General features: G+C 35.2%; 1 long non-coding RNA gene across 4 annotated transcripts; it reads left to right on the plus strand.

Moving 5' to 3' along the window:
• The first annotated feature begins 4,449 nt into the window (after positions 1–4,449).
• On the plus strand, positions 4,450–20,852 carry LOC128246649 (uncharacterized). Of its 4 annotated transcripts, none has more exons than XR_008263312.1 (11): positions 4,450–4,573; positions 8,627–8,787; positions 9,548–9,601; positions 10,255–10,386; positions 10,716–10,810; positions 11,956–12,039; positions 12,644–12,804; positions 14,441–14,555; positions 15,038–15,132; positions 19,084–19,157; positions 20,149–20,852. It is a non-coding gene; the product is annotated as an uncharacterized LOC128246649 (long non-coding RNA). The 4 variants fall into 4 exon arrangements; XR_008263314.1 differs by lacking the exon at positions 4,450–4,573 and adding an exon at positions 5,028–5,363; XR_008263313.1 differs by lacking the exon at positions 19,084–19,157.
• The last annotated feature ends 756 nt before the right edge of the window (positions 20,853–21,608 follow it).

Raw genomic sequence — 21,608 nt, forward strand, 5'->3', positions numbered from 1 at the left:
TTTTAATTAATAATTTATTTATTTTGTATACATATTAGAAAGTGCCTCATGAAGGGTTTATATTTCAAATTTTATTGAAATTGATCAAAAAATAAAGAAGTTAGAGCAATTTTTCATTTTTTTCCAAAAATAGATCGGAAATCGAGGTGAAATCCAGATTCCGATAGGTGAAATCCACTCATAACTCATTGATTTTAATAAATAATTTTCTGTTTTTGTATAATTATTAGAAAGTGCCTCATAAAGGGTTTATATTTCAAATTTTATTGAAATTGGTCAAAAAATGAAGAAGTTAGAGCAATTTTTCATTTTTTTTCCAAAAATAGATCGGAAATCGAGGTGAAATCCAGATTCCGATAAGTGAAATCCACTCATAACTCATTAATTTTAATAAATAATTTTCTGTTTTTGTATAATTATTAGAAAGTGCCTCATAAAGGGTTTATATTTCAAATTTTATTGAAATTGGTCAAAAAATGAAGAAGTTAGAGCAATTTTTCGAAAATAGATCGGAAATCGAGGTGAAATCCAGTTTTCGAGAAGTGAAATCCAGTTTTCGAGAAGTGAAATCGACTCCTAACTCAGTTATATATTTCAAAAATTATTCAAATTGATCCAAAAATAAGAAAGTTGTAGACCTATTTTGAAAAAAAGATCGGAAATCGAAGTGAAATCCACATTTTGACAAGTGAAATCCACTTTTTCAGACGTGAAATCCACTCATAACTCATTTATTTTTAACAAATTAATTTTTGTGTTGAGCAAATAATTGAAAGGGCTTCACACCCCACAGTCATCCGAAAAATCTTTGCGTAATTTTGTGTCCCTGTTTCTTGTGTTATCCACAACGAAATAAACATTTTCTTTCTTCCCCCTAGGTATGTTTTTCAACCCTGTTTTGTTATCTTTTAACAAAGAGACAGTCGTTTTGATATCATGAAACCCTTCTGGTAATGATCCACACAGATCGCCATCAATGTCAAATTGTTCAGCCGGCGAAAGACTTGCAGTACCATTAGAAACATCATCACACGACGTGTTTTGATGTTCTGTTGGTTCTGTTGGCCTGTCATCGACGTTTGTCACGCTACTTACATCAAGAGTATTCATGTCATGTGATTCTGTTAATACAGTTGAGCTCAATGGGGAATCATCCTGCTCTGCTGTCTCAACAACGTCACATACACTTATGTCCACAGTTTGTGTACAATCAGCATCATTCTCACCACATAACACACATCCTTCATTTTTCATAAGTTCATCATCATCATCATCATCATCATCATCAACAACACCACCATCACCAACAACATCACCAACACCACCATCATCATCACCATTTTCATCATCATTTACATCATTATCATCGTCATCATCATCATCATCATCATCATCATCACCAACAACATCACCATCACCACCATCATCATCACCATTTTCATTATCATTTACATCATTACCATCATCATCATCACCACCACCTTCAACATCACCATTTTCATCATCATTTACATCATTACCATCATCATCATCACCACCACCTCCAACATCACATTCATCATCATCAACATCAACAACAGCATCATCATCACCACCAACATCGTATGCATCATCACAAACACCATCATCAACAACACCATCAACTACGACATCAACATTTTTCAAATCACGTTCATCAACACTCTCATCCTGTAGCGTGACAAGTAATTTGATGGAAACAAGTGGTACAATATGATTGAATAGTGGTATCTTAGATAAACTGGGGGTTTTCATTGATGACCACATCAGCTCACATACCGCTTTTTTCTTTGCCGATACAGACCGACCTACCACATTTCCAGTCAATGCGTTTGTCATTTGCATATCCCGCAAAGGTGGGTAGAGAGACCTGATCGGCGATTTTAACACAGTACTGAGTGCCTGAATGTGGACAATCTCTGAAAACCCACCAATTTTTACAGCATCTTTGATAAGGGAGCTGACATCACTTGTCATTACATTTGGTTGTTTCAATAAGCTATTTAGACCAGAGTTTTTATTGTAGAATTTTTGGTTTTGAATGAGTTCTATTGCTGTCAATAAACGCAGAACGAGATGATGCTCTTGGGTTGAAAATACAGACAGTGAAACAGCCCGGTACATACAGTTACCGTCGCCAATTGTTTTCAAAGGCATCACGGTCTGTTTTAATACTGGACAGTACATATCTATTATTTTTTATGCAACTTCGTCGACGTGCGAAGGATCAAGTGCTATTTCACTGTTACTTGACATATGTCTACTTTTAGGTAGACCTGCAACATATGTATGGAGAAGTTTGATTTCAGACTTTGCTTGGTTGGCTAAAAGCACGCTACTTTTGGACTCTTGGGCGTCTTTTAGGCTGTAAATGTAATTTCAACAAATTATAACTAAAGCATGTAAAATCGTCCTTAGTTGCACTTAAGGACACACTATAAATTTGTAAATTAATATTTTTAACACCCCAATAATTGTTCAACATTTGATGCTATTTCAGCCTGACGAAAGTCAATCTGTTCAACCTTTTCATCAGTTTTTGCGAGCTTTTCGTCAAATCGATTATTTGCATCGTGCACTAAGGTCCATAATTTCTTGAGATCCTTATCAAAACTATTTGCTTTCTCTTCTAGTACAGTTAATGTTTCTAATCTGGCTTCTACGTTATTCATTTGGACTTGGAGTTTCTCTAATACATTCAGCACAGTTGCAATATCAGCATTAGCTACATCAGGTGTAACTTTACTCGCCATAGCTCCAGGTAAGTGTATAGGCTCAGAAGTATCAAAATTATCACAATCAGACTCATTAAATACTGAAGAATCGTCAAAAAGAACAGAGTTTGTCTGATTTAAAATTTCACTTACTAATGGTTGACCCTCTGTTTCATCGGCCGGGCCTCCAATTCTGTATGATTTACTAATGTTTACTATCTCCTCGTCCGTACTACTGCCCTTTTTACGTTTATTGGCCCTGTTTCTGCTAGATTTTCCCATCACTCGCACGAACGTTCACCAATGCACATAATTCCACATAAATATCCATAAATTCTATCGAAACACACTCTAAATATCCAGAAAACTTGATAAAATTTGTCACCGAAAATTTAACACTTCCATCTTTGTCACGTGATCAACCAATATATAATATATTGGGTAGTGGTTACTTACAGAAAAAACAAACCAAAATATTGCATCTCAACTGATTCAGATATTAGATCTAATGTTATATAAGATATCACGACTAAAACGGATTAAATGATACTAATGTAAGTAAATAAAACAAAAAAACAACATTAAAATATAATCATCGGACACAAACTACTACTGTATAAATATTAAGATACTTGAAAGAATTTATTTCTTTACACTTAGTAGATTTCTTTACCAAATATTGGATTTCACTTGTCAAAATGTGGATTTCACTTAGCTTTCAGATCTATTTTCAACATATTTATCTAACTTTTTCATTTTTGGGCCAATTCCATTTAAATTTTAAATATAAACCGATGATAATGCCTTTTCAATTATTTGTTCAACAAAAAAAATAATTTGTTAAAAATAAATGAGTTATGAGTGGATTTCACGTCTGAAAAAGTGGATTTCACTTGTCAAAATGTGGATTTCACTTCGATTTCCGATCTTTTTTTCAAAATAGGTCTACAACTTTCTTATTTTTGGATCAATTTGAATAATTTTTGAAATATAAACACATGATAAAGCCTTATCAATTATTTGTTCAACAAAAAAATTAATTTGTTAAAAATCAATGAGTTATGAGTGGATTTCACGTCTGAAAAAGTGGATTTCACGTGTCAAAATGTGGATTTCATTTCGATTTCCGAAAAATTGCTCTAACTTCTTCATTTTTTGACCAATTTCAATAAAATTTGAAATATAAACCCTTCATGAGGCACTTTCTAATAATTATACAAAAACAGAAAATTATTTATTAAAATTATTGAGTTATGAGTGGATTTCACTTCTCGAAAACTGGATTTCACCTCGATTTCCGATCTATTTTCGAAAAATTGCTCTAACTTCTTCATTTTTTGACCAATTTCAATAAAATTTGAAATATAAACCCTTTATGAGGCACTTTCTAATAATTATACAAAAACAGAAAATTATTTATTAAAATTAATGAGTTATGAGTGGATTTCACCTATCGGAATCTGGATTTCACCTCGATTTCCGATCTATTTTTGGAAAAAAATGAAAAATTGCTCTAACTTCTTTATTTTTTGATCAATTTCAATAAAATTTGAAATATAAACCCTTCATGAGGCACTTTCTAATATGTATACAAAAAAAATAAATTATTAATTAAAATAACTGAGTTCTGAGTGGATTTCACGTTTTGAGTGGATTTCACGTGAAATCCACTGGATTCCTGTATCACCTCGCACCGGTCGCAAAGCATTATGGGCTTCTGGAATAAGGCGATTGGTTGTGCTACTTAAACACTCTCCCCTAATGGAGGTAATCTTGTGGAGAAAGTGTCAAGTGACGAATTCAGTCAATGGAATAGGGATAAACAGACGACCTATCCAAAGGTAAGTCTGCCGTTAAATTCACTTTGATTATTCATTAGACACGCACCACTAGTAGTATTATTATGACTGGAAGTGTGCACTATTATGAGATTACGATATATACTACTTACACAAACTTGATCAATGGAAGTCACGTGACCATTTGAATGTTTCCCACGGTGATTACTCACTGTACTATAAAGATTATTTTAAACAAAATTTTAAGGCTAATGTTTTAACTTTAAATTAACCTGTAAATGATCACAGTTTTGATACTATTCTTCATTTAAACAGTTATTAGTGCTATAGATCTGATATTAGTCAATGGATAAAATTTATTTTGGCATTTCGAGATTTTCTGACATTGTTAAATTGCAGTTATTTATAGTTATTTTTAGTCCAAATAATTGTACGTTGACGGATTTTTTGTAGATTTTTGATATGGCAAATCCTTCAGGATTCCAGGCTAAAGCATAATTTATAGCGTCTTTAAAATATCATAAAAACAAGAAATATTACCAGATAATGTTATTTTATATTAGTTCCGTACACAAAAAAATAAATATCCAACTTATAATTATGAGTTTGACGGCTTTTCTTCATTTCATTCTGTCAAAACATAACGATATATACATGAAGGGCACCTACAAGGCTTCAGGGCACAGTTTTAAATACATGTAGCTCGAACATATCGGCCATGAGGTCTATCTCGAAGCTTTGTCGGAGGAGGCCGAGTTATTACGATTGTATCGAGTTGTTCCCCTTCGCATAATTGTTATCTGAGTCAGTCAACTTTCGTTTTATTTGAAAGGTAAACAACTTGTTTTAATGCATTAAATGCTTGTTTAGTGCAAAATAACATTTCACTTACATGGTAAAATATTAATATAACTCTTTATGATCAATTTCAACCATAAAATACTTCACTTAAAACAATTTCAATATTTTTAAAACACCCCCGTTTTTTGCACATTCCCGTTTAGACGTTAGGGATTGGAAGATTCCCGTATAACACGTCTATTAATTTAGACTAAGTTATTTTATGCTAGAAAGTTGGTAGGAGTGACCCCTTTGCACTCCTACGCACAGGGTACAGAAGGTAGAAAATTCAGCTCTTTGTATGCTTATCAAATAATTCTCACCATGAGCCAATTTCTGACCACTGTGCACAAGAGTGAGACATTGTTTATATTTAATTATTATAATATGCAAATACAATTAAGAAGCTGTATAAGCGAGTTGTGTCTTGTCTCAATCTCTACAATGAAGTCAATAAACGATCCCGGCAGTTATCAGCTAAGGTCCCGGCCATAGTGGTCCGGCTTTTCTCAATCATCAGTCTCGGCAGTAACAAGCTATAGAGTCCCGACCTCAGAAGTGGTACGAAAAGCATTTGTTACGAAATGTATACGAAAAGTTGACAATATTAGAGTTGGATTTCTGATTGTATTTACCATATTCACCTAAGAGTTCGGACACCTTAAAAATAATTATTTTTTTCGCTGTCCGAATTCATTGAAAATAACCAATTTTACATTTTATCTCCATGTATGTTAAACCTGCCTTTTTTCTTCATGTCTGCATTTTACCACTTATTAATTTATCCGAAGTTATTGATGGTTATAACGCCTTTAAGTGTAACTCCTTCATGAAGTTAATTAAAATCCCATTCAACACCATTTTATACAGTGTATGCATTGAAATGAATAAACACCTTCTATCGGCCTCAGATCAAACAGTCACACTGTGTGATGTCACATAACTCACAGTTATACTCACGAGGATTTCGTGGAGAGCATGGATATTGTTATGCAGGAATAATGTGTCTGGGTGGTGTTTTCGTTTGTAACTTAAGTATTGCATTTCTAACTTTAATTCATTAGTTACCTGTATCATTGAATGCGTTTTTTTTTAATTGTTCTATTGATGTTTCAATGAGTATTACTGTATGATTGTTGCTTCATAAAGTCTATATTAAAAGTGTGGTAAAAGTTTCAAAGTTTATTGGCGGATCGTTTTACAAACATGTCATGCCTGTGTTTTCTTAATCCCTGGATTGCCCTTGTTTTATCTTTAATCCTGTATTATATATATCACACTTCCTTTTCAACAGGCAATAACTCGTTTAGGATGGGTTGTAACTAATTAACTTGTCACAGTGATGTATACGGTTAGGTAATCTTGCCATGCAAAAACATTCTAAGGATAAAGATCAATAATCTTTGTCTGTGAGACTTAGTAACTGTAAAAGTCATAACTGTAAAAGTCATAATCGATGTCCTTTGGGTGTCCGAAAATTAGGTAGTCGCTATGCAAAATAAATTATTTTTGAAATTAATAATGGGTGTCCGAATTTTTAGAGTTTCCAAACTTTTAAGGTGAATTACGGGTAGTTTGTGCTTGTGTGACAGGTATATTTCAATTCTTGAACTTTATTTTCTTGTCAGATATAAATGTGTCAGATACTGACTTTTGGATTGATATGTCAGACTTAAGTGTTCAATTTTGGCAATAAAACCTGCATGTTACTTGTTCTTCAAACCTGAACCCCCAGGTCCTCTTGACAGCATTGAAGTTTCCTTGGCTGATGGCTTATATGGTAAATTTGCTGTCCCACTCTCCATGTAATTATGTAACAGGCAGGTGAGCGGGTGATTGAAAGCAAAAGGGTGCATAAAGAAAAGTAAAAACCGTTCCTGGAAAGTCTTTAATAATAAAAGAGTGGTGTACCATAACTTAGTTGAAATCCAATTATCATTGTCAAAGTATTTAACCAGACAAATAAAGATTGTTTCCTTTGAAGCATGGAACATGTTTAAAAACTGCTGATAAACCTGAAAATTGATGACTTTTATTTTTGGTACAGTCTGAGTCAACAGTTACTGAAATCGATACATCAAAAAAAAAAAAAAAAAAAAAAAAAAAAAAAAAACATATTCCGACCTACCTACCCTATTTTTATGGCAGCGTTACCTGAAACGCACCTATTTTTTATTTGGCCTAAGTGAATAAAACGTGAGTTAAATGACTATATATATTTGTTCGCTCTTCGCTCGCTCCTCTTTTTTGCTAAATGCAAAACAAATATTTTTATCATTATTTCGCTCGCTCGCCCCATTAATTTTTGGAAAAAAATCCGATGAACAAGTTATCAATTTGGTTCTTATTTTTTTTTATTTCAAACAGTTGCAATCAAACTCAAACTCATCTTTATATATATCCTTGACTAAGCCCAATAAGGCGGGGGATATCAATTCAACGAATTTGCTTGTTCTTACTGTCTCCATGTCTACCGACAGACCAATGATCTGGGCGCCATAGCGTGCCTTCTACCCATGTTCATCTGATGTAGTCTACCAGATCAAGTATATGCTTACTCTATGACTCCAGAGCCTACCTTCATGTGAGGAAGGCAGGCCTCACATGCTCTGCGCGTAGGTAGGGAGCAGCTTCCTGACAAAGTGGTATACTCCTCCCTTCTGAGTATAGGCTGGTGCCAAGCCCAGACATGTCACCTTCTGGTATACCTGCTGAGACCAGTGGAAGATATGTGTACAGCCCTTCACATCGGTGTTGGGAAATACTTCCCGGACTGCTTGCCATGCGGCAGCTTCAAAATATAGCATGAATCACTCCACAATTGGATCACCCAGCCGATCCCTCATCTCACGTCGGACGGCTACATAGTTATCTTTTGGTTCTGTTGGTCGTTACTAGTTTCTGGCGATGGAGGTTGACTGCTGGGGCGACGTTCTCAGGATTGGGAGGGTTTGGTCCATTTGTTTGCATGATTTAGGTTCACACGCATGCGCAATGCGCTGCGCGTGATGATCCCCCACATGCAAGTGTGTGTACAAAATGAAAAATATAATTTTAAACATTAATTAATGATAAAAGTTACTTATGTGTCTCGATAAGAACTTCAACTTTTGATTGCCTAGTGACAATAAATAGTTGAATTGCAGTACTTTCTTTATGAAGATCTAAACCGGAAACCGCTTCTCAACCAGTAGCTTGACATTTAAATTACAATAAACATTACAAAAGTGGTTACTTTAATTTCGCTCTTTGCAGATAGGACAACCTGGCAGACCCTCCCCCATGGCGCAAGGCCAGACTAGCAGCCCCAGTGTGGATAAGTCATGGAAGAAGCGACTCACACAGAATGATATGCAACATGCTCAGAGGAACGTCATGGCTTGTGGAGTAGCAGTGTTTCTGCTTTATTTTGACTTGTTGGTTCATTATCTTCCTTTTCTTTTTTGTAACACATTCATTTTATTAAAAGAAAAGGGTAGTCTAAAATAATAGACATACTATATGGGATTCTTATATTCCCTAACAAAACAGGTTGTCGTGAAGGATTTGCCATATAAAAATCTGGCAACGTACAATTAGTTAAGAGAAGTAGGGATAAACAAGCCTGTATCCTTACACTTGTTTGTGGTGCAGTATTTTCAACAAGCCGGCTGGCGGGCTGCAAACTTTGTATACTGGTCTTCTTTGTTAACTGTTTCTTATTAATGAATGGGTGTTTCATGAAAAATAAATCTTCAATGTACAGTATTTATTTATTTCTTTTAAAATGCATCTCGAATGTGTCCATGTTGTTCACTTCAATGTGAGCATTGTTAAAGTGCAAAATCTTTGAACTTAGCCATAACCCGAAAACCATGTAAGATACTCAGATGAAACTTGGAACACGTGTTGCAACAGACATACGAATACAACTATATACATGAAGGCATATAATTCGAGCTTTATTGATAATTGAGTAATGCTGTTTGACTTAAACTACTTAAACAACAAAGCTTTGTTTTTCGATCCATGGCACTCTGGTTTCTTTAAAATGTAATATATGATATATATGCAAAAACGTACTGTGACCTTGTTTATGTATCATTGAAATTTATATAACTTTACATTGACTGCATTTTGTTTATCATATATAAGTTTCTAACCATATTTGCATATGTATGTACCTTTCTTCTTCAGGAACATTTTCTTTCTGAGTGCAGTTCTGCAGATTGGCAGTCATCTGGTATATAGGTACAGCAGTTATTGTTATTGTTATGAGACTTTTGTATGAACGAGCCTGAATTCTTAGATTATAAGTATTGCTGTTTAAAATCCAGAGTTTGAGCAAACCCAGTAAATTTAACCAGTGAAGGGTTTGCAGGATTGTGCTTATTCCAACCACTGGGTACAGGATATTTTCTGTGGCTTTTCGACTAGCATTGGCATGGTAAATAAAAAATCGAAAAAACTTTCATTAGTACCTAAAAATCCATAAAACAGTCATCATATTAGACTTGAGTATAGAAGCTGAAGGTATTTTATTGGTGGCTTATTACAAATGGCATGTATTTTTGTTTTCAATGTTTTAGAAGTGCCTATTAAATGATGTTTGTGTGTAAATCATAATAGAGATAGGTGATAACATATTTTATGAGTAATTTAATTCAGTATTGCTTTGCAAGAAAGCTGTTTTTGGGCATGTAAAAGATTAACATTTATACAGATCATTCAGACAAAACCTTCTGATGAAAAAGGTAGCAGTCAATAAAAAAATCCTTTTCAAATGAAAAGGTGCACTGAACTATAATAAATTTCTGAACAGCGTTTTAAAGATGAATCAAATAAAACAAACGCACATCCACCATATTCTTCTGATGGTTTAAGCCCTGCCATGTTTGTTTCAGAGGTGTCGTTAATTGTCGTGCTAGTATTCAGTATTGTCTCCGATGTGTTCAAATGCCTCTCGTTCTATGTCTTCAACAACAAACTGGAAGTCACTCAGATACAGAAGCGACTCCTTGGGGTCAAGGACAATGGTATGGTTAATGTTCAAGGTTGCGTTAAGTACTTTATGGTATTTTCAAAATGTTGTGGTTAGTTTCTTAATCTCATGTTTTTCACCCAGTTTTATTTAGGGTGTTGGTGATGCTTTCATATATCATTAATTACTGCAGCATGTCTAAACAGGGCAATTATTCGTACACCCATATTTCTGTTTATAAAATATCACAGTAGATAAATAACACTTAATGCATCTCCTCTATTTGTTACAGTAACTTACTGAGATATTGTAACCATTTAAAATAAAACTTCGAAGTGCATGTGAAATTATTTTTTTTTTACTAAAGAGCATGTACCATTTCAGCCTGTAGCCAATTCGCAGCTCTGCTCCATGGCAAGAATAGCCTGGTATTCTCCAGTAGTACTCCATCTAGCTCTCATACTGCTTAGTCCGTCCAGGTATGGTCACTCGTAATTTTATGCACTCAAGCTTGTTCAATCACCCTCCTCACAACTTTAAATACTAGTCGTCCTCTTAGTTGTCAAATAAGGGTCCTATGTAACAGTTCTATGCACTAGTAAATGTTAAATTACCAGAGTTACATTCTGTTTGTGTACTATGCCCCAAAACCTTTCATGACTGAAACCCTTATTGGGGCCAAACTGATGGATTGGCCAGTGGCATCATAGGATAAACATACACCTCTCAGCTAGCTCATGTGCTGCGTACCTTTCTTCCAAGTAATTGACTCATGATGGTTGTTGTATAGTGAGGGATGAGGTACATGCAAGCTTTTTACAATGTTCATACATGTAGTGTCTTAGAAATCTTTCTTTTTTTTAAACAGTACCATTTTTGTTGTGAGGCGGACACCTATGCTAAGAGTGGTAACCTTTGTTATTGTGGACTATTTCTGACGTTGATCATCAATTATCTGACAAAAATAAGGATTGAATTGATAAATCAAAGAGATGGTGACAGTTAAAATGCAAGCGAGGAATAGTCATGCACTTGGCTTTGTCATGAACTTGCAATGCTCTTGGCGTTGTCATGGACTTGTGGTGGTCTTGGCGTTGTCATGGACTTGTGGTGTTCTTGGCGTTGTCATGGACTTGTTGTGTTCTTGGCGTTGTCATGGACTTGTGGTGTTCTTGGCGTTGTCATGGACTTGTGGTGTTCTTGGCTTTGTCATGGACTTGTTGTGTTCTTGGCGTTGTCATGGACTTGTTGTGTTCTTGGCGTTGTCATGGAATTATTGTGTTCTTGGCGTTTTCATCGACTTGTTGTGTTCTTGGCTTTGTCATGGACTTGTTGGGCTCTTGGCTTTGTCATGGACTTGTTGTGTTCTTGGCTTTGTCATGGACTTCTTGTGTTCTTGGCGTTGTCATGGACTTGTTGTGTTCTTGGCGTTGCCACTGACTTGTTGTGTTCTTGGCGTTGTCATGTACTTGTTGTGTTCTTGGCTTTGTCATGGACTTGTTGTGTTCTTGGCGTTGTCATGGACTTGTGGTGCTCTTGGCGTTGTCATGGACTTGTTGTGTTCTTGGCATTGTCAATTTTCTTTGTATTTTATCTTGTTTAATCAACCACATCAAATTTTCAGCGCCATCTGACAAGATGACAGACTTACAGTCCCTGTCAGTGTACCTGAAGGAGCAAGATGAGAAAGACTACAAGGCAGCTCTCAGTAAGTCCGCAGGTCATGTAGCCTTACTTTGGGCTCACTTTTACCTTCTTTGTCTTGGAAAAGGCCTACTCTTTCTACATTTTTGGTTAAATAATAGAATACAAGTGTTTTATAAAAATGCTCTTAGAATGGCCTAAAATGTTGGAAATGAAGCACTCAATTTCAAAATATTGGCATGCCACCAAAATCCCCTAGCTGGCCAGTTACTTTAAGATCTGTGCAAGTTCAACACAAAGATCTTTAGAATATTGAGAAAAATGTAAATGTGTATCAACATAACACTGATGGAAATGTTCAGTAGTCATTTCTTTGTTTTAAAAAAAGCTTTGTAGTTTTTGGTCACTTGAAAGCCTGTATTATGTATGATGCAGCGTTGCATTCATTCTGTATATTATTTAGGGTTAGCATTATTTGATTTTAATGAAAATTGCTGTTTGGTTGTCAATAACTGAATTAATATTAAAACCACCGCATTGAGATTAAAACTTGCAACTTTAAATATACCTTGTTTTAAGAAAATAATCTTTTAAAAATCCATAAAAACAATTGATTCTGAAAATCAAAAAACGATGCATTGGTTGATAAGATGTTCACTTTATCACAGGTTGCCAGGACATGTCACTGAACAGTTCATCATTCTGGAGTAACGGCCGTCCAAGCCTGGACCTGAGCCACGTGTTCCGTAATAACCAGTTCCAGCTCGCCAGTCAATCCCAACAGAGCCATAAGTCGTGGACGAATGATAGCGATAATTTGGGAGAAGAGGTAATATACAATTTCGAGACAGGGTTTTAGTGGGGACTATCTTTTATGAAGGATTATAAACTTTTGTGAACAAAGAGCTGTCAAGTCCATCTCAAGCTAATTGTTTAGTTTATTATAAAAGGCCACCAACCCAAAATACATAGAATACATCATAAATGCATTAATACTTGAGTCATGGAAATGCATCTGACAGTAAAATCATAATTTTATGATACATAAATATTTAATTGGATTACTTCCCTTTAACTGTTAAATATTCTATAAAAGAGGCAAATTTGTGTAATGTTTATAAATGGTTTGATTCCAAATGACTCTGGAATGCATTACATCTGTGCTTTTAGATAATCACTTGAAGACGTAATGTGAACGCCCATCAGTATGTATTTTACAAATAAAAAGAAACATTGTATTCATTGGCTAAAACAGTAATATCTCATTATCATGACATAGGAAATTCAATTATTGAATTGTCTCTTTGGTTGCATGTATGCACAAATAAGTCAATGAATCAGTAACTACTTGATTTATTGCATTGAAATATTATGCATATACTGCCCTTTTATTATTTGACTCAGGCATGCTGGTTAAGGTTTTTCATGTTAAGTAAATTTAACAGTAATCCACGCCTGTTTCACTAAAACTTTGCAATCCTTAAACTTAAAAGCGGCAGAGTTGTCCAGTGTGATGTCTTTCTGACAGCTCTTGTTTAAGATTGAACTTCCAACTTATCTTTAGTTTATGAGTTGTTTCCAAGACAATTCTGGACAAACAGAAGTACCATGTATTCACAAACAGATTTAGTTTTAACATATATACCACAGACAGGTAAACTAGACTAACGGGTAATTTATTATATATGAACCACAACTGGCCGAAATTGGCCGTATAGCAAATATTAAATGAGAAAGTCGTTTTCGAATATAAAACCCCAGCTGATATAATTATCTTTAAATTGTATAGATTACTGCGGATCACTAGTGTGTCAATGAAACTTTCCGTTTAGTAAAGATTTGAAGGTTAACAACATTGTTTCTTTAAGCAGAAGTTCCGTATGATAGGCCCAATGTTTATGTTGTTGTTTTGATTTATTGTGTGGTCAATTTTATGATGGGATCGTCCCTTTTATCAGCTTATACAACTTTGTCCTCCCTATGTCCTTGCACTCGGAGAAGAACCTTCACTCGGATGAGAACCTTCACTCCGATAAAAACCTTCACTCGAATAAAAACATTCACTCGGATGAGATTCTTCACTCAGATGAAAACTTTGCCTGGTTTTAAAAAGGGCAGTGTGCTGTATAAAGGGACAGGGTGCTTAGGGTGGAAAAGGGATATTGTATCAGGCTGGGATGAATCTTAATATTATGTATTTGACAAAAACAGTTAGAAATGTGTTTACTTGAACAGTTTCAGGTTCCAATTACCATAGATACCAAGTGTGGATATATTTATTAGCATAAAATAAGCTTTTTAACAGAATAAAGCAATTACTTTATTATCTATAGCATTCAATTCTGAAGGCAGAGGGGTACCCAAGTTGGTCTCCATGAGGGCAGAAGGGTGCTTTTAAATAAGGACAGGCTGCAGCACTAATATCTCTTAAGTTAAAACCCAACTTTTGTACAATTTTTTTCCAGTTGGCGATGCACATGTTCTGCACGTACCTGGATTCCCGGCTTCCCCCAGACCTAAGGTATCCTGATTGAAAAACGTTCACCAGCCAACACCTCCTCAAGACCCCAGATAAACCTAGTAAGGATATGTAGCCTTAGGTATTTTTATAACCAGGTTCATCAATGTGTTTCCAAATGTGGAACAAATCATCATTTTCCACTTGTTAAATCATTAATGTAGTAGTAGTATCTGATGGTTTTTATTTGTTTGTTTTTTGTTCTCAAAGTTAGAAAAGCATAAAAATGCTAATATATAGTTAAAAGACAAACATTTTTTTTATCATTGCAAGAGAGAGGTAATGATGTAAATTATCAAACAATTTTATAAATTCTTAAGTTCTTCGTTTTGTTATTCATACAGGTTGCTATGGTATTGTGGTTACCAATGGTTACCAATGTCAAGTGTTTCTCAAGTCAAATACTTGATTGCTGAACCTTGCTCATTTTCTATCTTAAAGTAGTTTTGTTTGTTGTAATTATAAAAAAACAACAATTATAAAATACTATTTTCTATGTGAAATGAAATATGTTGTTAAAATGCCATGGTGCCCATTATTTCAGACCTTGGGAAGGATAACTTACTGCTATACCAGACCAGCATTAACCCATCACATTTCCAAGTGGCCATTAAAGACACTGTGTTCAACCTGCCTAAGGTATTCCATAGATTACTAGTTCTTCCTATTATATTTTTTATTAGCTGGACTATTTGAAGAATAAGGAGGGCTATACTACTCGCCCCAGCGTCAGCGTCGACGTTAAAGTTTTAGGGCAAGTTGGGATTTTCACGTATAAGTCCAATACCCTTCATTCAATTCCCTTAATACTTCACACAGTTGTTCATGGCCATCACATAATGATGTTAGATAACTCTATATTATCCTTTATACAAATTATAGCCCCTGATTGACTATGAAACTTTGGTTAAAGTTTTATGGCATGTTGGAATATTTATTAAAAGCTTCTATACCCTTCATTTAATTGACTTGATACTTCACACAGTTGTCCAGGACCATCACACAATGAGGTTACATAACTCCATATAATCCTTAATACAAGTTATGGCCCCTGATTGACTTAGGAACTTAGGTTAAAGTTTTAGGGCAGGTTAGAGTTTTAGGGCAAGTTGGGATTTATCTCTTATCAGTCAAAAACCCTTCATTCAATTGACTTAATACTTCACACAGTTGTTCAGAGCCATCACATAATGAGGTTAGATAACTCCGTATTATCCTTTATACAAATTATTGCCCCTGATTGACTTTGGAACTTAGGTTAAAGTTTTAGGGCAGATTGGGATATTTATTGATAACTTCTATACCCTTCATTCAATTGACTTAATAATTCACAGAGTTGTTCAGGACAATCACACAATGAGGTTAGATAACTCCATATTATCATTTATACAAATTACGGCCCCTGATTGACTTTAGAACTTAGGTTAAAGTTTAAGGGCAGGTTGGGATATTTTTTTATAACTTCTATATCCTTCATTCAATTGACTTAATACTTCAGACTGTTTTTCAGGATCATCACACAATGAGGTTTCATAACTCCATATTATCCTTAATACCAGTTACCAGTATGAAACCTGATTGACTTAGGAACTTATGTTAAAGTTAAACAGCAAGTTTGGATTTAATAAAAAAAGATATATACCCTTCATTCAATTGACTTTATACTTCGCACAATTAATGACGACCATCTTACAAACTCCATTTAAACCCTAAATACTAGGGATGCAAACGAATGGCAAAACAGATATTCGAATATTCAGTAATTCTTTCGATCGAATATTCGATTAGCGAAATACATATTTTAGAAGATGTAGTAAACTACTATTATTATTCGCTAAAGTAATAGCCGGTGCATTTATACCCTATTTTGTCGTATCCAGTACGAGCGGCGGACCCTGATTTCCCCAAATGAGCCTTTGAAATTCTCCATTTTCAGGAAGTAAAAAGCAATACATTATAAACAGACAAACAACAAAATCAAATAATTCAATTCCGCTGCCTTTTGTAAACAATGTGAAATTAGATGGATTCCTAGTAAAACAGTGTTTTGCGCCAATGGAAGGTTTTTCCGTAGGATGATCAGCCTCGTTCTGAGATTGACCTCTAAACTGACTAAATATAACTATGGAAAACTCAAAATTTACACATCTTTTTTTTTTTTTTTTTTTTTTTTTAAAATGTAGGCTGAGCCTAAAATGTTTGTATATGATGTATTTGAAGTGTTTGATTTTAATGCGTATGTGATAGATACTTAAGATATTATTTAAATATTGAATTTTTAACCAAAGATTTATACATACTGTGTAGGAATATTTTTATATATACAGTCCAAAGCACCCACGCTACGATTAAAGACGAGATGTTTTAAATGTTATTAAATCTGTGGAAATACTGTAAAACGTAGCATGCTCGCCGAATGGGTATAACCCGATGGCGAGGGTAAATAAGCTCCCCCCCCCCCCCCCCCCCCCCCACCAACTCAGGAACTAGTAAAATAGTAAAACGAAAACATAAGTGGATTGGACTTATTTATTGTACAACAATAGAGGAATTATATTCAAAAATCCATTTCAAAGCACGAAAATTGTATTGAAAGATGAAAACAGTTTAAAGCACATATATGCAACAACATTATTGTGGCATTTATATCATCACCTCGTTTTGCGCTATTTTGCACAGCATAATTTGCAGCCAAGACAACACATTGGTGTTAAAGCCGATCCCTAGCCAGTTATTGTAAAAGTAGGGGGACTTTTTATAGTACCCGACGAAATGTCCCTAAATGACACATGTCGCGTGTCTAGTCATCACAATCACACCTCTGGGATTAGGGGCCAATCGTTGTAAAAACAAGATAAACGAGCTTTATAAACAACATCAGTGATGAAGGCAAAATGTGTTTTGTTCTCTTTATTGATTTTTTTTTTTCGAATATTCGAATACCGATTTTGACATTCGAATACCAAACGTTTGATCGAATATTCGAATATTCGTTTGCATCCCTACTAAATACCAATTATGGCCCTTGATTTTTTTTTTTTAATTCTACTTTGATTTCTTTAGACAAGCACATTTTTATATTCTTAACCAGATTTTCACAAAAGGAAAACAAGTTATAAGAATGACTTGTGCCATTGTTTGGGCTGGCTGGTGGGAGGGCAGCGTCAAAGTCACCTTATGTATCAAATAAATTCAGCTAGGTTTGACATCTAGTGACCAAACTTGGGATATAGGAAGAGGTTATAGAGACATTTCATGAGATTGCGTTCGAGGCCCATAGGATTACGGTCAAGGTCAAAGTTATCATTAATAGAAAAATGGTTGGTATTGAATAACTTAAGTAAGGGTTGACATATTGCGAGCAAACTTGATTTATATAAAGAATTTATGGAGACCTTTCATGAGATTGTGTTTTGGTCCCCCCGAGAGTTATGGTCACTGTTTACTTTTTAATTTGATTTTTATTGCTTTTGACAGGCACATACATCAATATTGTATTCACTTGTAAGTCAAAGCGGCGTAGTCGAGCGTGCTGTCTTAGACAGCTCTTGTTTCCTTTGTCTTTGGTTTTGTTAAAGATTTGGTGTAATTTGCTGTATTGTCAATTTTGTATATTTGATATTCAAATGAAACTTGGTACACATGCTGCAAAAGATAGCTTGTATTTCAAGGTCCATAACTCTGACTTTGTTATTTGTAGAGCTATGCCACCTTTTTCACTAATAAACAGCAACAGGTCAGCATTGGTGTCCGCTCCGCTGCACTCTTGTTAAATATTTAAATAATTCCCCATATTTATACACCTTTTTGGAGATGAATGTCCATGTGTATAAAAGTGATATTTACTGATACAGTTCAGCTACTGCTTGTCCTGGTAATGTCATAAGTTTGAAGGAGAATTAATGGAATCATGCTGTTGGTTATTCGGATAGTCTGTTGTAAAATGTTTGTGGCTCAAAATGGAGATGAAATGTTCTGATTTTTTTGAAAATTTGGATTCATACAGGAGGCTTTGGTACAAGTTTTGGAGCCTAGTAGAAATGTTAGGCTTTTGGGTTGTTGAGAATGATGGATCAAAATGTTTCATTTCAATAGCTGCCCATGCTTTCCATGAAAGGTACTAGTGCCTATCAATTTTTGCCATTAGCCATTGCGACTTGTTAAAATGTATGTGGCCTATTACTTGATGTCAACATAATAGCTCTTTCTGTTTTGTGGAGTGAACAGGTTGTCCTGAAACTAGGCACACACAAGGGTTTGGGATAACAAGGGCCTGACATATAATTTGTGAGACAGAGGTGTTCCTCTAGTCTTACTTTTTATGTTTTGAGAGTTACTTCCCTTTGTTTATTTAGATCACAGGAGATATTTTTTTTAAATTTCCCTGAGGTACATTGTATCATATTCACAATTTCCACAAATTTTTAGATTAAGAATTTTAAACCTTGCAAAATACTCATAACTTATGTCTATCCAGTGCTCATGATAAAATAAAGGCGTCTGACCATCCTATCTTTAAAACTGAGCGATAAAGGACCTTCACCAATAAGAGTAATATACAATGTGTAAATCTCAGCTGCTTATCTTCAGGGTAGAAACAACATGTTCCATGCCATCCTGTTTTTCCTGTACCACATACAGCACAAGGAAAATGGAATGTTAGGGTAGGCCACTTAGGCTGTTGATTTTTAATGTCCTTCATTTAAGGGTAATTTCCCGAATAAGTGTGTGATATGAAAAGTCTTTGGTGCAAAATCAGTTAGATTATTGAGTTTCGTCTCACAAACAGAGGTCTAGCAGTGTTCATCCATAAGTCTGATTTCAATGACTGTACAGAAATAGTTTTCCCCACTCAACTAACATGCCAGTGGTGGTAATACTTTGGTGCATGTTACTTCATTGCATACTGAAAACAATGGGCAGATTGTTCAGAGTTTTGTTAAAATTAACAACGTTGTTAACTTCATTGTTGTTAACTTTCAAAATTACTGCTCAGGAAGTTTAATGGATACACTTGTGATCTGCTGAATTTCTAACAAGATTTGTCACAACTGTTTCGATTGTTCATGTTTATTATCATAAAAGCAGTCATCAAATAGTTAACGATTGAAAGTTAACAACGATGTCGATAATCACGTTGTTAACGTTAACAATGTTCTGAACAATCTGTCCAATGTGTTACTATGGTAAAGTAATTAAAGATAAAATTAAGTATTTAAGTTGTATTAAGATTGAAGTTCGGGAAAAAAGGAAAAAGGCAATGGTATTGTGGTAGCCTTATTATTATCGGATGAGTAATCGTTGTGCAAAAACGTCAACCTTGGCAAAAACTGTTAAACCATTTAAGATATTCAAATGAAACTTAATACACGTGTTGACAGGTAAAATACAAATGTGAAGCGAGGTATGTTACTCTGGCAAAAGCTATTGTTGATTTATGTCACTGTTTCAGCATTCATCCTGCTGCACCCTTGCTGAAAGAAAATAGTGCAAATGTTAATATTAACAATATTAATTCACTTGATGTTGGACACTGTTTTACTCTGTTAAATATTCTTACTAAGTTTTGTCCCCTGATCAACCATGACAAGAAGACTAGCTTCAGCATTTCATCATTCTTCCTTTAATAACGATTGTTACTCACTCTTTTTTCAGGAGAGTGAATCTTGGAATGTCGGGGGTGCTTACGATCATTGGACATTTAAGGGAGATAACTCTTTACATGGTTAATGGGGATAACTCTCGACATGGTATTAGTGTTTGCCTGTTTGTGTAAGGTTATATGGTTGCACCCACCATCTTTTTTGACGAATGGACCTACTGAGATATTGTGAAAAAGTGTATAGAAAAGGGCGAATTAGTTTGCCATTAGTGAACAACAGTTTCGAAACAAGTGAAGGGATGTAACTCCCTGGAAGAGTATTATTGCTCAGAGGACAATTGAATAACATGACTAAATATGGTGGTAATACAGCAAGAAAAACATGGTGTGTAGAAGACAGTGATGAACTCTGAAGGACAAACTGCAATGTATGGGAAGAAATGACAGAACAGTTTATATTTTAATGGATGTGTAAGGATGAATAGCATGGAATATATGCATGTAAGCACTTAATGCATTGAATGTGATGTCTTTGGTTGAAAATGAAAAGCTTGATTCTAGTAAAATAAGCAATTATCCTATTTCTAGTTACAATGTACAACTTTTATTAGTACACTGTTACGGATGTTGTTGAACAATTATTGTTCAATTACTTTCAGAAAGGATAAGTTTATATTATTATGCAACCTTGTATCATAGTCATCATTTTGTGTTTTATGACTGTAATCTTGAATAAAATTGGGTGATTAAACAGTAACCATCCTCCCCCTCTGTCTCCCCTTTATGTGATTTTAAACTTAAATAAAACTACTTGTGATGAAACAGGAACCATCTAGTAAAAAATATTTACTACCTAAACGTTTATTTGGAAAGAAACGATTATTTGGAAAGAATCACTATACATGTGAATACATAATACTGTACTCTTGGTACAGTGAAACTGCTCAGTTTGCAGCCTGAGCCCTCTGCTACTGAAACAAGGGCATGAAAGGCAATCAACTGATAGCTAACTGGGCGGCTAGCCACCTCCCCACTCCACAACCTGAACCAAAGGCATGACCGGCAAACAACTGATAGCTAACCTGGCGGCTAGCCTTCTCCCCCCTCCACAACCTGAAACAAGGGCATGACCGGCAAACAACTGATAGCTAACTTGGCGGCTAGCCTTCACCCCCCTCCACAACCTGAAACAAAGGCATGACCGGCAAACAACTGATAGCTCACTGGGCGGCTAGCCTTCTCCCCCCTCCACAACCTGAAACAAAGGCATGACCGGCAAACAACTGATAGCTCACTGGGCGGCTAGCCTTCTCCCCCCTCCACAACCTGAAACAAAGGCATGACCGGCAAACAACTGATAGCTAGCTGGGCGGCTAGCCTTCTCCCCCCTCCACAACCTGAAACAAAGGCATGACCGGCAAACAACTGATAGCTAACTGGGCGGCTAGCCTTCACCCCCCTCCAAAACCTGAAACAAGGGCATGACCGGCAAACAACTGATAGCTAGCTGGGC

The sequence above is a fragment of the Mya arenaria genome, chromosome 9, assembly GCF_026914265.1.
Source record: "Mya arenaria isolate MELC-2E11 chromosome 9, ASM2691426v1".
NCBI lineage: Eukaryota > Metazoa > Mollusca > Bivalvia > Myida > Myidae > Mya > Mya arenaria.